The sequence below is a fragment of the Pelodiscus sinensis genome, chromosome 19, assembly GCF_052426305.1.
Source record: "Pelodiscus sinensis isolate ZL-2025 chromosome 19, ASM5242630v1, whole genome shotgun sequence".
Classification (NCBI taxonomy): domain Eukaryota; kingdom Metazoa; phylum Chordata; order Testudines; family Trionychidae; genus Pelodiscus; species Pelodiscus sinensis.
In genome coordinates, this window is record NC_143070.1 from 28231724 (window position 1) to 28247962 (window position 16239).

The 16239-nt window shown below is 52.5% G+C and overlaps 7 non-coding genes across 7 annotated transcripts; 2 read left to right on the forward strand and 5 right to left on the reverse strand.

The window, feature by feature from the left end:
* Positions 1 to 1016: 1016 nt before the first annotated feature.
* TRNAS-GCU (transfer RNA serine (anticodon GCU)) lies at positions 1017 to 1098 on the reverse strand. Its single transcript has one exon. It is a non-coding gene; the product is annotated as a tRNA-Ser (tRNA).
* Positions 1099 to 4954: 3856 nt separating this feature from the next.
* On the reverse strand, positions 4955 to 5027 carry TRNAV-AAC (transfer RNA valine (anticodon AAC)). The gene has a single exon. It is a non-coding gene; the product is annotated as a tRNA-Val (tRNA).
* Positions 5028 to 5460: 433 nt separating this feature from the next.
* Positions 5461 to 5533, reverse strand: TRNAK-CUU (transfer RNA lysine (anticodon CUU)). Its single transcript has one exon. It is a non-coding gene; the product is annotated as a tRNA-Lys (tRNA).
* Positions 5534 to 8976: 3443 nt separating this feature from the next.
* Positions 8977 to 9048, reverse strand: TRNAC-GCA (transfer RNA cysteine (anticodon GCA)). Its single transcript has one exon. It is a non-coding gene; the product is annotated as a tRNA-Cys (tRNA).
* Positions 9049 to 11346: 2298 nt separating this feature from the next.
* Positions 11347 to 11428, forward strand: TRNAS-GCU (transfer RNA serine (anticodon GCU)). The gene has a single exon. It is a non-coding gene; the product is annotated as a tRNA-Ser (tRNA).
* Positions 11429 to 13877: 2449 nt separating this feature from the next.
* TRNAI-AAU (transfer RNA isoleucine (anticodon AAU)) lies at positions 13878 to 13951 on the reverse strand. The gene has a single exon. It is a non-coding gene; the product is annotated as a tRNA-Ile (tRNA).
* A 1937-nt stretch (positions 13952 to 15888) lies between these two features.
* Positions 15889 to 15970, forward strand: TRNAS-AGA (transfer RNA serine (anticodon AGA)). Its single transcript has one exon. It is a non-coding gene; the product is annotated as a tRNA-Ser (tRNA).
* Positions 15971 to 16239: the final 269 nt, after the last annotated feature.

Below are 16239 nucleotides of genomic sequence, written 5' to 3' on the forward strand. Positions count from 1 at the left end.
CAATAGACTAAGCAGGTTCACAAAATCCACTAGTTCTGTAGCCCCAGAAAAGTAAATGTGAACCACAGTCCTGCCTGTCCCTTCCCCTCACGCCATGGGGCTGGAACGCCAGAGGAGGGAGGTGTCTTAGTTGGGGGCCACATCAGAGAGGGCTGGGGGCCTTAGGAGGAGTTTCTTTGTGTCTCACTTTTGTGGTCCCTGATTTTTCTGTGGGTCAGTGGCCCCCCGACCCAGAAAAGGTTCCCCGCCCCTGCCATAAATAAAGCAACATTGAAACCTTGTGTGCTGGCTGTAATGTTTTCCCTTTCTTTAAAATGAAGTTTGATCAGCTAACATGAGACAGTTCAAATGCTTAATCTATTTAATGATTTAAATTAAACTTTTCTCCCCAGCTGCAGCCCTAGCAAAATGGCTGAGGTGTGATTATGTCATTAGTGGCGAGTGTCCATTAGTAACCAAGAGTCCATTGAAAGGTTTGGGGAGGGCAGGGGCTCAGCAAAGGGGTGGGGTCTTGGGGAAGGGACGGGATAGATCCTGGCTTGCCCTGACATTTAAAAGGTGACCTTGGGGGCATGTGGCCCCCTGAGCAGCCTCTGATGTTCCCTGCATGCCCTGCGTCCCCCAGAACCAGCCCTGAGTGACGGGGATGAGGGGGAGCAGCTCACACATGCCAAGGGGCTGGCCAGGGGCAGGACATGAGCCTGCAAGGCAGCAGTGACATCACAAGGAACTTTTGCAGCACCTCAGCTCATTGGTTGGGAGGCAGTGACCTCACAGAGGGTCCATGGCAACGGCCAGGTGGGACAGGCTGCAGGGCTGGGGCATCTCAGAGACCCCCATGGCCTGGCTGCCTGGAATCTCCTTTGGGAGGTTTCCCCTTGAGGGCAGAAGGGATTGAGGGTCCCAGCTGGGAGTGTCTCTGTGGAGATTTCCCCTTTCCCCAGGCTGCAGTGGGAGGGGCTGGCACTGAACTGAAGAGAGATCTGAGAGAAGCAAGAGGAAGGGCTGCAAACATCCAATGAGGAGGGGATTTGAACCCATGTGTGCAGAGCACAATGGATTAGCAGTCCATCGCCTTAACCACTCGGCCACCTCATCTGAGCTGTAGTGCTTTGTTACCAATTACCCAAAGCCATCACTGCCAGGAACCTTTGTGCCACTCGCTGGCTGGCCAGGGACACCCAGGGTAGGAAGGTTTTGGCTTTTCACAATGTTCCCTGGGCTGTTGTGCAAAGCTCAGTGCTCGTAACAAACCCAAACACCCCCTGGCTACATCTACGCTGCAGGCTTCTTACACAAGAACTGTTTTGTGCAAGAGTTCTTGCGCAAAATGTCTTGTGCAAGAGCATGTCCACACTGCCATGTGCTTTTGGGCAAGAATGTCTATGGCAGTGTGCACGCTCTCTTGTGCTGGAAAGCTCTGATGGCCATTTTAGCCAGAGGGATTTCTTGCACAAAAAAACCCTGTTGCCCATTCATACTACCTTTTTGTGCAAGAGGGGAGAGGAATAACTCTTGCCCAAGAAGCCCTTTTCCTTCATTTTGCTGTAAATTTACTTGCGCAAGAACGCGCGTGCAGTGTAGATGTTCCTCAAGTTTATGCACAAGAACGGCCATTCTTGAGCAAGAAGCCTGCAGTGTAGATGTAGCCCCTGGGTGCCCAGAGAGGGGCTGTCTAGTCACAGTCTGGCTCGGCGCGCTCTGCAATGGGAAGATGTCCACGGAGCAGGCAGATGGCAGCGGCACACGGCTCTGGTGGGCCCAGCATCCAGAGGAGCGTTTCCGATATGAGTGTTTACTGACAGTGTCCGTCTCTGGTCTGATTTCACAGTGTGGTGAGACACTGGCACCCACAGCAGCATGGATGGGGTGGCTGGCGGGCGGCCGGTAGGAGCAGTGGCAAGTGGCCAACGGAGAGGGTGAGCCTCATTTGCATATCTAATGAGCCACCATTGTTGTGGAAGAGGCTCTTGCGCCAGAAGGTGCAGGGGACAATCAGCGGGCGGAGGGTTATTTCCCCTCCCCCCCGGCTGATGTGGCTAGAACTGAGGGGAAGAAAATCCTCTTCCCTTCTCCTCAGAAGATGGAAATTGCAGTTTGCAGGATTCAGAGTCCTGAGTGCTGCCCCTTACACCATGGGACCTGTGGTGTGACAGTGCAGTGGGCACCTCTGACTCTCAGCTCTCAGGCTGGCCTCTGCGCTCCTGGTTCCCTCCAGCTACTTCATCCCCCAGGACTCCCTGTAAGAAATGTGTCACTTTCACCCCTGGGAGCAGCTCAGCCATGCAAAGGGGCTGCCTGGGGCAGGACATTAGCCCTGGAGGGCAGGGGTGGGTGTGGCAGTGACATCACAAGGGCCTTTTGCAGCCCCTCAGCTTATTGGCTAACGGAGGTTGGGAAGTGATGACCTCACAGAGAGTCCATGACAATGGCCATGTGGGACAGGCTGCAGGGCAGGGGCCATCTCAGAGCCCCCCCTCCCCCCATGGCTTTGCTGCAGGGAGTCTCCTTGAGAGTTGCCCTTGAGGCCTTTTCGGAGCCTTCTCCTTTCCCACGACTAACTGACCTAGATGACAGACGTCGCTGTGGAGAAGGGAAGAGCCTCCAAGAAGGCCTCTATAAATGCAGCAAGGGAATTAGCTCAAGTGGTAGAGCACTTGCTTAGCATGTGAGAGGCAGTGGGATCGATGCCCACATTCTCCAACTGCAGCTCTGATCTTATCCCTTATTTTCACTGTCAGGGGCTCAGTGGCCCCCTCCCTCTTCCTACCTGCTCTCCCCAAAGAGACAGACCTGGCTCCCCCTTCTTTGCCACCAGCAATTGCCAAGCTGCAAAGCAGAGAGTGGAGATATCAGGCTCTGTGGTGCAATGGAAAGCATGTTGGACTTTTAAGCTGCAACAAAATACAGGACTATGTAGCACTTTAAAGACTAACAAGATGGTTTATTAGATGATGAGCTTTCATGGGCCAGACCCACTTCCTCAGATTGTCACCACCATATATATCAAAGGATACAATTAAAAAAACTGAACACATATGAAAAGGACAAGTCAAATTTTAGAACAGAACGGGCATGCGGAGGGGAAGGTAAATGTCTGTGAGCTAATGATATTAGAGGTGATAATAAGGGAAGCTATCTTTGTAATGGGTAAGATAACTAGAGTCTTTGTTAGGACCCCGCCATAAAGTGTCGAATTTTAGCATGAATAACAGTTCAGAGGATTCCCTTGAAAGTGCAGTTTTAAAAGGCTTTTGAAGTAGGATGCAGGTAATTAAGTCATTGAGATAATGTCCTTTCTGGTTGAAATGGCAAGAAACTGGTTTTTTTCTGTATTTTCTTTCAGCTACCCTAGACTAACATGGCTACTTTTCTATCACTATTTTAAGCTGCAGTGATTCATGTGAGCCCAGCTAGACTTTCAAAGCTTGTGGGTTCAAGTCCCACGAGTGTCACTTTAGCTGCTTTCTCATTTCCAGGGTGCAGCTTTTACAGAACAGGCATTAGGGGAATTAGCTCATGTGGTAGAGCGCTTGCTTAGCATGCGAGAGGCAGTGGGATCAATGCCCACATTCTCCAACTGCAGCTCAGCTCTTATCCCTTGTTTTCACTGTCAGGGGCTCAGTGGCCCCCTCCCTCTTCCTACCTGCTCTCCCCAAAGAGACAGACCTGGCTCCCCTTTCTTTGCCACCAGCAATTGCCATGCTGCAAAGCAGAGAGTGGAGATATCAGGCTCTGTGGTGCAATGGAAAGCATGTTGGACTTTTAAGCTTCAACAAAATACAGGACTATGTAGCACTTTAAAGACTAACAAGATGGTTTATTAAATGATGAGCTTTCGTGGGCCAGACCCACTTCCTCAGATCAAATAGTGGAAGAAAATTGTCACAACCATATATATCAACGGATACAATTAAAAAAACCGAACACATATGAAAAGGACAAATCACGTTTCAGAACAGAACGGGGATGCGGGGGGGGGGGAGGTAAATGTCTGTGAGCTAATGATATTAGAGGTGATAATTGGGGAAGCTATCTTTGTAATGGGTAAGATAACTAGAGTCTTTGTTAGGACCCCGCCGTAAAGTGTCGAATTTTAGCATGAATAACAGTTCAGAGGATTCCCTTGAAAGTGCAGTTTTAAAAGGCTTTTGAAGCAGGATGCAGGTAATTAAGTCATTGAGATAATGTCCTTTCTGGTTGAAATGCAAGAAACTGGTTTTTTTCTGTATTTTCTTTCAGCTACCCTAGACTAACATGGCTACTTTTCTATCACTATTTTAAGCTGCAGTGATTCATGTGAGCCCAGCTAGACATTCAAAGTTTGTGGGTTCAAGTCCCACGAGTGTCACTTTAGCTGCTTTCTCATTTCCAGGGCGCAGCTTTTACAGAACAGGCAATCCTTAGGGTGAAACTGGGGTGGGCTTGAGTCCAGACAGTTCCCAGCTGACCCCAGTGAGGATGGAGGGAAGGGCTGGCTCTTGCGGTTGGGGCTGGGAGTTGTTCTGAAAGGCTTCAGGGGCCATTAGATCGTTTTATCCCTCCCTGTCTCCTACCAGTGCTGAGCAACACTCAGGCTATGTCTGCCCTACACTGCTCTTCTGGGAAAAGCTACGCACATTTCAAAACCCAATTTGTGCAGCTTTTTCTTCTGCTGTTTTTGGGGGGGGCGGGGGGGAAGAGGCTTTTCCGACATTTGGCCTGTTACACTGGGCAAGTCACACAAGGGAGGCAGCAGGCAGAGCCAGCCCAATGCACCAGACTCCCAGGGCAGGGGAGGCCAAGGCACAAGCAGCTGCCTGGCCTAACTTATCTGGCTTCCCCAGGTTGGCACCCAGGGACACTATCAGCTGAGGTTACCCCCCCCCCCCCCGTCACATGAGCGTTGGGCTCATCAACAGGCTGGTCAGCAGCAGCTGCAGTTACCTGGGCACCACAATAAGAGAAGACCCTGTGTTTCTGCCTGGTTTTGAACCAGGGACCTTTTGCATGTTAGGCAAACATGATAACCACTACACCACAGAAACACATTTCAAGGGCTGGAACTTGTCTGACTGTTCTGTTCCTGGCTCTTTCTAACACCCTGCTCTGCAGGGGAGGGGGATGCTCCTTGTGAACACTCCACCTCTTGTTCTCAGGGAAGCGCCTAATTTTCTCACCAGCCCCTTGAGATTTGTAGCTCAAAGCTGGAGCTGCTGTGGCAGGAGGTGAAGCTACAGAAGCTGATGGGGGACAATCAGTGGGTGGAGGGTTATTTTTTCTCCCCCCTGGGCTGATTTGGCTAGAACTGAGGAGAAGAAAATCCTCTTCCCTTCTCCTCAGAAGATGGAAATTGCAGTTGGTTCTCTCTCTGGTTCTACTAAAGCTGGACCCCAGGACTAGACTTTTTCTTTCTAAAACCCTGGTGAAAACTGAGAGCCAATTGCTCACAGGCTGAGAATGAGAGTTAAGGAAGGGCACCACCCAGCATGGGGCTTGAACCCATGACCCTGAGATTAAGAGTCTCATGCTCTACCAACTGAGCTAGCCAGGCTGCATGCAAAAAGTTTCCTAATATCCCATCTCAGGGTAACAGGAGCCAAGTGTTCTCCACTGCCTGACTCAAGGCTCTTTCTTGCCCCTAATGTGGGGTTCTGGTCTGTGGAGAGGTTTGAACTCGAACCCCACTCCCGACACACCCACTTCTTTCCCCACAAGGAACCGACCCATTTCCATCTCTCCAGGGACAGGAGAAGGGCTCTGGCCTGTTCTCTGCAAAATGCTCAGCCTGTTTCATTTTCTGCAGGAACGAGTGGGATCCATGCGCCCTGTTCCCCAGTGAGAGGTATGTGTCCTCTTCCCCTCTTCCCCCCTGTCCCTCCTCTGACCCACTCACACTGTCTGGCTGCCTCTAGCACAGGCTGAGCAGGTGACCTGACCAACAGCTGGAAGAGCATCAGGCACCTGACCACAACTCTCATCAGTCTGAGGCATACCTGGGTTGTCGACAACTCCCTTTGATGTCGGCAGGGGAGCGTCCAGACTATCGCGCTGAGCCGACAAACAGCTGATCAGCTGTTTGTCGGCTCAACGCGGCAGCCATGTAAATTTAAATGAAGCGACGATTATTTAAATCGCCGCTTCATTTTACTCTGTCGGGTAGCCTAATCTACATGCCTCTGGCGACAAAGGCATGTAGTCTAGACGTACCCTCAGTGGCGGAGTGTTCGACTGTAGATCAAGTGGTTCTTGGTTCAACCTCAAGTGCCCCCTTAGGAAATCTTCCTTTAATAGAAACATTTACCTCTCCAGTTCTATTGCACCCTGGATTTCTGTTGTATGTGGACTCTTTAAATGAATACAAACCCTTAATGTTTTCTGGCACCAATACACATAAACCAGGCAAACCTGTTCCTCAGCTGGAACCAGCTCAAACCCGCTGTGTGTCTGGTTTGTGTTTCCAGCAATTCAACAAGGGTGTGATGTAGATGCCCGTTGGCATGTCCTTGGTCTCTAAGGGCTGGGCTGTGCAGAAGAACAAGAACCACACCCAGCTGGGGAGGAAGGGCTGCGGTCAACCTTCAGGAGTTCGATTTAGTGAGTCCAACTAAGACCAGAGAGCACCTGACTAGGGGTCAGAAGTCTGCTCTTGCTGCCTTTGGCTTCCTGCTGTGAGGACATGGCCAAGCTCAACTGAAGGAAGCTGCCTCCAGCTACATAAGGGGGGATGGTGGGAAGAGCAGACACATTGGCCAGGCACCACTGGGGGCTGCCTCCCTCACCTCCCCCGTACTTGGGAGGTGCCTGGGCCAGCTTAGCCATGGGGCCGCTCTCTGGGACAGCAAACATGGACACAAGGCAGGATTCTCTCATTCTAGGACCATTTGTTGGTTTTTAAGCTTTTACAGCTACAGACTAGCAGGGCCCCACCGAAGGGAACGACTATGTGGCCCTCAGACCTTTTGTTTGCTGGTGCCCACACACTGCTGAGCTCACAGCTGTGATGGCCAAGGGGTTAAGGTGTTGCACTTGCAATTCAATAGGATAACCCTGCAAAGGTTCAAATCCTGCTCACAGCAAGGCCTGTGTTTTGGCCACACCTCTAACCAGAGCAACAAACCCCTGAGTCACTCTCCCCACACTCTCCATCCCCTGTCAAACCCCTTCTACTTCTTTCAGTGCCACGTCCAGACTGAAGAGGACGCTCTTTCTACGAGGCAGAAGGGACGTGTCCAGAGAACAGGGTTTTCCAAAATGTGGTGCCATGTAGCAGCAGATGGCAGGAGCCAAAGAAGCTTGACAGCCTGTTCCATCCCAGCGCGCCGCCCTCCCAGCCTGCTGCTGCTCCAGGAGGGGGTGTCAAGTCATGTGCATCGGGGCATTCGTGATGTCACGTGTGATACCAACACACAAAGCCCTGCCCCCCACCCCAGGAGCTACTGGCAGGCAGGCACAGACCCTCTGTCCTCACCTCCGCAACCAGCCGTTCCCAAGGGGGTGAGTCTGGGCAGAAGGTGATTCCAGGATTCTGTTCCTGCCCTTGTGGACAGAGACACCTGGACAGAGAAGCAGCCCCAAAAGGCCCCTCCATATCTCAGCTTATAGCGCAGAGGACTGGAGCAGCTGCCCCTAGGTGGCTGGTTTGACTCTACTTCTAAGGAGAGTTCTTTTCCCCTCCCCTGGATGAGGCAGAGCAGGCAAGGCCCTTTTAGGGGGGACAGACAGGCTCTCTACAGAGGACCCAACCAACAGCTCAGCCCCAGAAACAAAGGTCTCCTGCCAGAGCCAGGAAATGAACCAGACACCTTTAAATCTTCAGTTTAACACTGTCCCCCACCAAGCTAGTTCAGCAGCTGTCAGGGAAGCTTTTCCCCACAGCAGCACACAAGAGAGCAGCTGTTGTCAGTGGCCCTGTAGGGCAAGATGAGCTTGATCAAGCCTCAGACCAGCTGGACTAGCCAGCCCACATCACAGTGAGTCACTAGTGACCCCATCAGAGAAAAGCCCTTGGCAGCTGCAGAGACGTCCCTGTAGCTTTCTCTGGTGTCTTTTCCAAGAGATCTCTTGTGGGGCTGCTGGCTTTGGAGTTTAATGCTTGATACTAGCAATGCCAAGGTTATGGGTTCAAGCCCCATGCTAGTGCCAAGGCTGTTTGGTTTGGTACCTCGTCTTTGTGTACCTACCTGCTATGAATAAGGAAAGAGAAAAAAGGCCTGAGATGTGAAACAGAGGAAAGGAAGCATGGAGCAGAGTGTCAGCCCCTTTTCCTCTTCCTGTAGCGCTGCCCATGCAGGAGAGAGAAGGGGCAGTTTGAGTCACCCAGCTCTGCCCCATGTGAAAATGGCAAGTGTTGCCTTAGCAGTGAGGGAGTGGTGGGAAGAAGCCTGAAGTCACCTCTTGGGTCACAGCTGCTGTTACATGTGACAATGAGACACTGAGGTGAGAAAAATGACTAGACAGTGGCCATGTGAAACATCAGGCTGGTTTCCCTGAGTGGGAATCAGACCAGACCAGCAAGAGTTTTGTATCCTAGCCACTAGACCACCAGAGACACCTGACACATGCCTCTTTGCTCACCTACATTAGCCTTGCGCAGGATGAGGGTGATGAGGGTCCATTCTCCCTTGCCCAAAGGGGACAAGAACAGAAACCAAACAGAACATCAAAGCAGCCAGACTGGGCCATGCCAGTTGCCCAACTAGCCCAGGATCCTGTCTCACAACAGCAGCCAATTCCATTGTCCCGAGGGAATCCTCAGGACAGACAGTTATTAAATGATCCCTCCCGTCACCCATTCCCAGCTCCTGGAATACACTAACTAGGGACACCTGCCCTGTCCATCCTGGTGAAATGCCATTCATTGTGGCCACCAGGGCTTCCAAAGTTGAGTAGCTCTGCATTATGGGTTCTTAGTAATGTCAAGAACCTCAAGCAATGTAAAGCCAGAGTGTGATGGAACTGGAAAGGAAAATATTTCAACTAGAAGGAAACTTTCTAAGGGGGCACTTGGATTTGAACCAAGGACCACTTGATCTGCAGTCAAACACTCTGCCACTGAGCTACACCCCCACAGAAATTGGCATCTGCAGCCAATGTTGGGAACTGGATAAGGAACAAGAGACAAGCGGCTTTTGTGTAACTCACATCCCAGGTGCCACCCTTGGGCTTGGTCTCCACACTGAGCAGGCGTGTGGCAGGGGTCTGATGCTGTCACAGCTGCAAGGCAAGTCACCCACCTGGCCCCTGAGCTCCATGTGGGCAGCAGCCAGACCTTGTGAGTGGAACAGAGGGTCATGGGTGGCGGGGATTTGTATATTTTAGGAAGGGTCCTGAGTCCTGGCTCCCAGCCATGCACGTTGGCAGAAAGACCAGCGGCCCCTGCACAAAGCGCATTGTGGGAATAAGAGTTGGGGCGGCAGGAAAGGGGCCGGCCCCTCAGCACCAGAGAGCCGGTGGGAGAAGATGGGAGTGAATCCTGCTACCTCTCATGAGCAAAGGCAGCACTTTTCCAATGCAGCTAATTCTGCCCCACCTGCAACCTGTCTCCAGTGCTTCTGCCACTGTCTGGCCCAGGAGGGCTGGTGTCCAGCAGCTCTCTGCCCCAATGTGGCTGGCTTTTGGGGAGAGCAAGTAGGAAGTGGGGACCGGGCCGGGGAGGGGGGGCTACTGGAGCCACTTAGCCCCCGGCTGGCTCTGCTGGTAAAAAGAAAAATTGGAAATTTCTCCCTGCATTGGAGAATGTGGGTATCGATCCTACTACCTCTCACATGCAAAGCAAGCACTCTACCACTTGAGCTAATTCCCCTGCTAGATGCACAATGGTCTTCTTGGAAGCTCTTCCCTTCTCCACCGAGATGTCGGCCTTCCAGGTCAGTTAGTCGTGGGAAAGGAGAAGGCTCCAAAAAGGCCTCAAGGGCAGATCTCAAGGAGACTCCCTGCAGCAAAGCCATGGGGGGGGGGGGGGGGGCTCTGAGATGGCCCCTGCCCTGCAGCCTGTCCCACCTGGCCATTGTCATGGACTCTCTGTGAGGTCATCACCTCCCAACCTCCATTAGCCAATAAGCTGAGGGGCTGCGAAAGGCCCTTGTGATGTCACTGCCACACCCACCCCTGCCCTCCAGGGCTAATGTCCTGCCCCAGGCAGCCCCTTTGCATGGCTGAGCTGCTCCCAGGGGTGAAAGTGACACATTTCTCACAGGGCCTGTTTAATTGGGCACCACCCCTTGGGCTGGGCAGGAGGGAGGGGAAGGCTCAAGGCAGGAAGTTGGGGGAGGGGTTGTGATAGGACAGTACCTGTAAGAAATTAAAATGTGGAGTGTGGGAGGCTCAAGGCAGGGATTTGGGGAGTGTGTGAGAGTGGGGGGGGGCCTCAGGGCAGGGGTGAGGATGTGGGAGGTAGAGAAGTCAGGGCACAGGATCTGGGATATGGGGGAGGCTTGGGGCTGGGACTGTGTGTGTGTGTTGAGGGGATCCCTCTGCTTCCTGGAATCAGCCGCTGATCAGTTTCAGCAGCAGCTGACTTGGGGATGCCTGGGGTTCTTAAGTTGAATCTGTATGTAAGTCAGAACTGGCGTCCAGATTCAGCCACTGTTGAAACTGATCAGCAGCAGCTGAATCTGGACGCCAGTTCCGACTTACATACAGATTCAACTTAAGAACAAACCTACAGTCCCTATCTTGTACGTAACCCGGGGACTGCCTGTAGGCGCATTGATTATTTTGAACTATGGGACGCACCCCTAGTGAGTTAGAGCTGAACTCTGCCCCCAGCTCCCTGCTCCACCCACCCACCTACCTACTGACTCCCTCGCTGCCATGGGGCTGTTTGCACTGGCCTCTTCTCTCTGTAGCCAGGCTTCAGCCAGGACTGAGACTCAGGCAGGAGAATGTGACCCGGCTCCCTGCACCTGGGCCCTGCATTTCTCATCCCTTCAGAGACACTTGCTAGTGGAGGAATCAATCACAGTCACGTGAGTGTAGATTATGAAACTTTGTAGCTATTGTTGCCTTGGAAACTCCCCACAGACCTTCCCCTTGGGTCCCGGGCAGCCCACTCAGGGGTTTCTTGCTCAAGAAAGCCAAATATCTAAAATGCCCGTCAGAGCTTTCCTGTGCAGGAGAGCGTCCACACTGCCATGGCTGCTTTTACAGAAAAGCACTTCTCTTGTGCAACAGCACAAAACAGGGTAGATGTAGCCAGGGGGTGTTTGGGTTTGTTACCAGCACTGAGCTTTGTACAACAGCCCAGGGAACATTGTGAAAAGCCAAAACCTTCCGGCCCTGGGTGTCCTTGGCCAGTCAGCAAGTGGCAGAAAGGTTCCCTGAAGTGCTGACTTCAGGTGATTTGAAGCAAATTGTAACAGCTCAGATGAGGTGGCCGAGTGGTTAAGGCGATGGACTGCTAATCCATTGTGCTCTGCACACATGGGTTCAAATCCCATCCTCATTGGGTGTTTGCAGCCCTTCCTCTTGCCTCTCTCAGAGGTTCAGTGCCAGCCTCTCCTGCAACCCTGCCTGCCCCACAGGGGAAATCTCCACAGAGACACTCCCAGCTGGGACCCTCAATCCCTTCTGCCCTCAAGGGGAAACCTCACAAAGGAGATTCCAGGCAGCCAGGCCATGGGGGTCTCTGAGATGCCCCAGCCCTGCAGCCTGTCCCACCTGGCTGTTGCCATGGTCCCTCTGTGAGGTCACTGCCTCCCAGCCAATGAGCTGAGGTGCTGCAAAAGTTTCTTGTGATGTCACTGCTGCCTTGTAGGCTCATGTCCTTCCCCTGGCCAGCCCCTTGGCATGTGTGAGCTGCTCTCCCTGCCCCCATCACTCAGGGCTGGTTCTGGGGCTGAAGCAGGGAACATCAGAGGCTGCTCAGGGGGCCACATTGCTAGGCCAGGGACCCTCCTGTGGGGCTGTGAGTGTTGCTGTCCCTGCTGTATAGACAGGGCCATAGAGCCTCAGGAGGCTGCAGCGGTGCTAGACACTTCCCTGGTTTTGGGAGCTAGACGAGATTTCAAGTCCCATGACTTGGAGGCAGCTACCGATACCCATGGAAAACTGATTTTCAGAGGGGTGTGATCAGCCCTTCCTGTGTATCTGGCTTCTTCAAAGGGGCTTAATCAGGAGCTAAAAGTTGAAGAAGGGACATTTAGAAGGGAGAATTTCTGTCTCTGGCACTGTCCCACCTGACAAAGAATTTACATTCCTCTGCTTTCTGAGACAGTTGGCAAGGATGCTCCACAGTGGCTGTCTCTCTCTCTCCCTCTCTGCAGAAGCTGTTCAGACCCCTCACTAGCCAATGCTGGTGTCAGGTGCAGCTCTGAGTACTAAAACCCCAGGTGTACAAAGTCAGAATGAAGGGGATGCATTTTGGTCTAGAAGTGACAGCCGGAGGGAGGTGGCTGCAGCAGAGCAGGGTCTGTCTGGAGACAAAGCGGAGCCTGAGGATGAGAAGGCCCATGAGAGGCAGAGACTCCAGAGCGGGAGGGTGGGAGGGCTAGGTATTTGGTCCAAAAAAGAACTGGATAATTGAATGCAGGAAAGTCAATCAAAGGCATTTAACCAGTATGGACAGGGCAAGTGTCCCTAGCTGGTGTATACCTGAAGCTGGGAATGGAGGGATCACTTAATAACTGTCTGTCCTGAGGATTCCCTCCGGACAATGAAATTGGCTGGTGTTGTGAGAAAGGATCCTGGGCTAGTTGGACAACTGACATGGCCCAGTCTGGCTGCTTTGATGTTCTATTTGGCTGTTCTTGTCCCCTCTGGGCAAGGGAGAATGGACCCTCCCTGCATCCTGAAGTGGACATTAAATGGCCTGTGAAAGGCTAGTGTAGGTGAGCAAGGAGACATGCTTTATGTGTCCCTGATGGTCTAGTGGTTAGGCTCCAGCACTTTCATTGCTCTGGCCTGGGTTCAATTCCCAGTCAGGGAAGCCCCTGGCAACTTTTACCAAACAACTCCATAGTCAACTTTCATGGCCTTAGTCAACTTTCTTGCCACATGTTACAGCAGCTGTGACCCAAGAGGTTAACTCAGGGCCCCTTTCCCACCTCTCCCTCACTGCTAAAAAAAGGGTCTAATGGTGCCAGCAGCCTTTCAGAACATCCCCCAGCCCTTCCCTCCCCCTTTGGCTGGGCACTGTCTGGGCTCAGGCCTCCCCGGTGCCAGCCCAAGGGCTCTGGAGAGGACAGGGCAGCTCCAGGGGCAGAGTCCTTTTTTCTGCAGTAGCTCAAACCCAGCCCCTTCGTTCCAACTGACTTTACTCCTCATTTTTTGCCCTCTGTGCCTCCCTCCCAACACACCCCCTTTCCCACTCCCCCGCGGTAACACAATCAGGACTTTTCCCTTGAAAGAACAAACTCTCTGGTTTTTATGTGGGGAATGTAGAACTGGGGAGGGGCTGGGGAAAGACCCTGGGAGGGGGGTGGAGGCTGGGAGGAAGGGCTGAGGCTGGCACCTTCCTCTGATGGTCCCACTGCTTCATATCAGGGGCCTCAGCAGCGCTGGGGGGTGGCTCCAGGGGGAGAAGCTGGTTCAGGTGAACTTGAGCTGCTGGGCCACTGAAGCAGGCCCCCAGCAGCAGCCTCTGTGCAGGGCTCACACGCTCCAGGCCTCCCAGTCATATTGAGTCTCCCCATGTGGCTTGGGCTCCAGAACCTGCCCCCCAGCTGGTGCCTTGAGGTAGCCACTGCAGCAGCAGGAATTTGGGCATCAGTTGCCCTGCTTTTGGGGACAGGAAGCCAGGCCAAGGCCCTTTTAGCCACTGGGGCTGTGCAGGCTGGAGTCTCCCCCTACCAGATCTCTGCCCTGCTTCCTGCAAAGCTCACATTTTTGCTTTTTTCTGCTTCCCTGTCCATAGCAGGCAGCTAAAGGAAGGGAAGTTACCAAACCAAACACCCCTGTGGCCAACATGGGGCTTGAACCCATGACCTTGGCGTTATTAGCACCACACTCTAACCAGCTGAGCTAGCCAGCCTACAAAAGTGCAGCTCACCAGTGGCCCTTTCAAGAAAGGCACCTCAGGCAGCTGCAGGGACGTCTCTGCAGCTGCCAATGGCTCTTCTCTGACAGGGCCACTAGTGACTCTCTGTGACGTGGGCTGGCTAGTCCAGATGCTTTGAGGTTTGGTCAAGGTGGCTGGCGGCCGGCAGACCCAGGGCAAAGAGGCAGCCGGAATCTCTTGCTGCCAGCACCTTGCCTCCCAGCTTCTTCCCTGTCGGCAGCAGCCGCAGCCCCTTTCGGCCACTGTGAAGAGAGGCAGGAATGGTGCCAAGTAACGAGTCAGGCTGAGGGGGGCAGGCAAAGCTCATCTTGCCTTGCAGGGCCACTGGCAACAGCTTCTCTCTTGTGCGCTGCTGCTGAGGAGAAAAACACCCTGAGAGGGACCAGAAAGACCAATTTAAAAGATTGTTTAGAGGGGGGGGCACCTGCTAGCGCGAGGGGGGCAAGAGTCAGAGGCTGGCAGCTCCTGGGGACCACAAAAGAGACCACAAGGGTAAGCAGCAAGCTCCAGGCAGGTTACGTTTTAGGGCCCAGCCCATCTCAGCCAGGTTGACCATAGCATCAGACTGAGCTCCAGGGGGCATTGGACACAAAACTCTCTCTCTGGGGAGCTTGTAGATAAGGAGCCCAAAGCTCATAAAGCAGGAGGGTTTTGCAGCAACCAACCCAGCCCCAACAAGTCCCACTGAGATTTGAACTCAGATCACAGGATTCAGAGTCTGAGTGCTGCCTTTTACAACATGGGACCTACATGAGCCAGCAGTGACTCAATTACGCTGAACTGGAGCCTCAGCTCATGCCCACTGGGACCAGCTTTGCTTGTTTTCCTTCCACCCAGAGCCCCCTTCTTCTCCTGGGCTGCAAGGAGCCTCCCTGGGACGCCCTGAGACAGGCACAGGACTGCCCCATAACCAGCCCCACCCCACCCCACCCCACCCCACCGGCTTTGGCAGAACAAAGGGAGGGGGGCCTAGCTAGACTGCTCCCTTCTTACACACTTCAAAAAGTCCATTTGTAAACAGGCCAAGACTGTGTGGCCTAAAAGATAAAGCATCTAACTTTGGGTTGGAAGACTACAGGGTTTGAGTCCCTTTGCAGTTGTGTTGACTGTGCTTGTGGGTTCTGGTATCTTGTGCTTGGAAAGGTTCTTTGTAACGATATGTATCCCTTGGAAGGCCTCCAGCTATTCAGCAAATCTAACCTTTACCATTCTGCAGAGAGGCAGCAATTAACTGTAAAGCCTGGGCTCACATTCCATCTAAGTAGCATTTCAGTAGGGTCACACTAGGCTGTGAGAAGGGGCTTGGATCCTAAGGACACCCACTGTCACCAAGTAAGAAACAGATCTCAGGATGGGAAGAGAAAACTTAGTTAACAGCATTTTGTCTGGCAAAAAACTGCTTACCAGTGTTTGTGCAATTGGCATTCTATGATTATCATCCTCACTTTCCTATTGTTTGTCTGTGTGATCGCTGTCTGCATTGTAACTGTTTCTCTCTGCTGTATCATTAATGTTGCTGGGGGGAAATCAACAAAGGTGGTGCAGTATGATTGGTTAGGTAAATCATAATAGTATGTTAGCTTTGGTTAGTAACATTAAACTAAAATAATTGATTAAGCAGGACTCAATTTTCACTCTATAAACTGGGGTCCAAGAAGGAGACCAGGGAGAAGAAGGAAAAGGGGAAACGAGAAGAGGAAGAAGGAGGAAAAGGGAAAGGAAGGGAGAAGACCAAGAAGGAGGAGAGAAGCCCTGGAAGCAGAACTCACCTCCAAGGCAGCCTCAGACCAGAGCGGCCAGGACCCCTCTGTATGACGGTTGAAATGGTTTGCTGTGTGAATTCTGTCAGGTGACGTCAGGCCTGGACACTGGAATTATTTACCAGTTTCCCTGAGCTGTTAAGTCTCAGAGCTGTGATGGCCGAGTGGTTAAGGTGTTGGACTAGAAATCCAATAGGGTTCCCCTGAGCAGGTTCAAATCCTGCTCACAGTGAGGCCTGTGTTTTGGTCACACCCCTTCCTAAGGCAACAAGGTACCCAAACTCTGAGACCCGGGAGAAGAACCTGCCAGTCCCATCAGAAGGGACACCTGGGCTATGTCTACACTCACAGCTTCTTCCATGAGTAATATGCAAATGAAGCTAAGTTTGGAATATTACTGAGCCTCATTTGCATAGCTAATGAGCCACCATTTTTTTCAGAAGAGACTCTTGCACAAGAAGGAGCGTCTACACTGCCTCTTCTTGCGCAAGAAAAACCCTC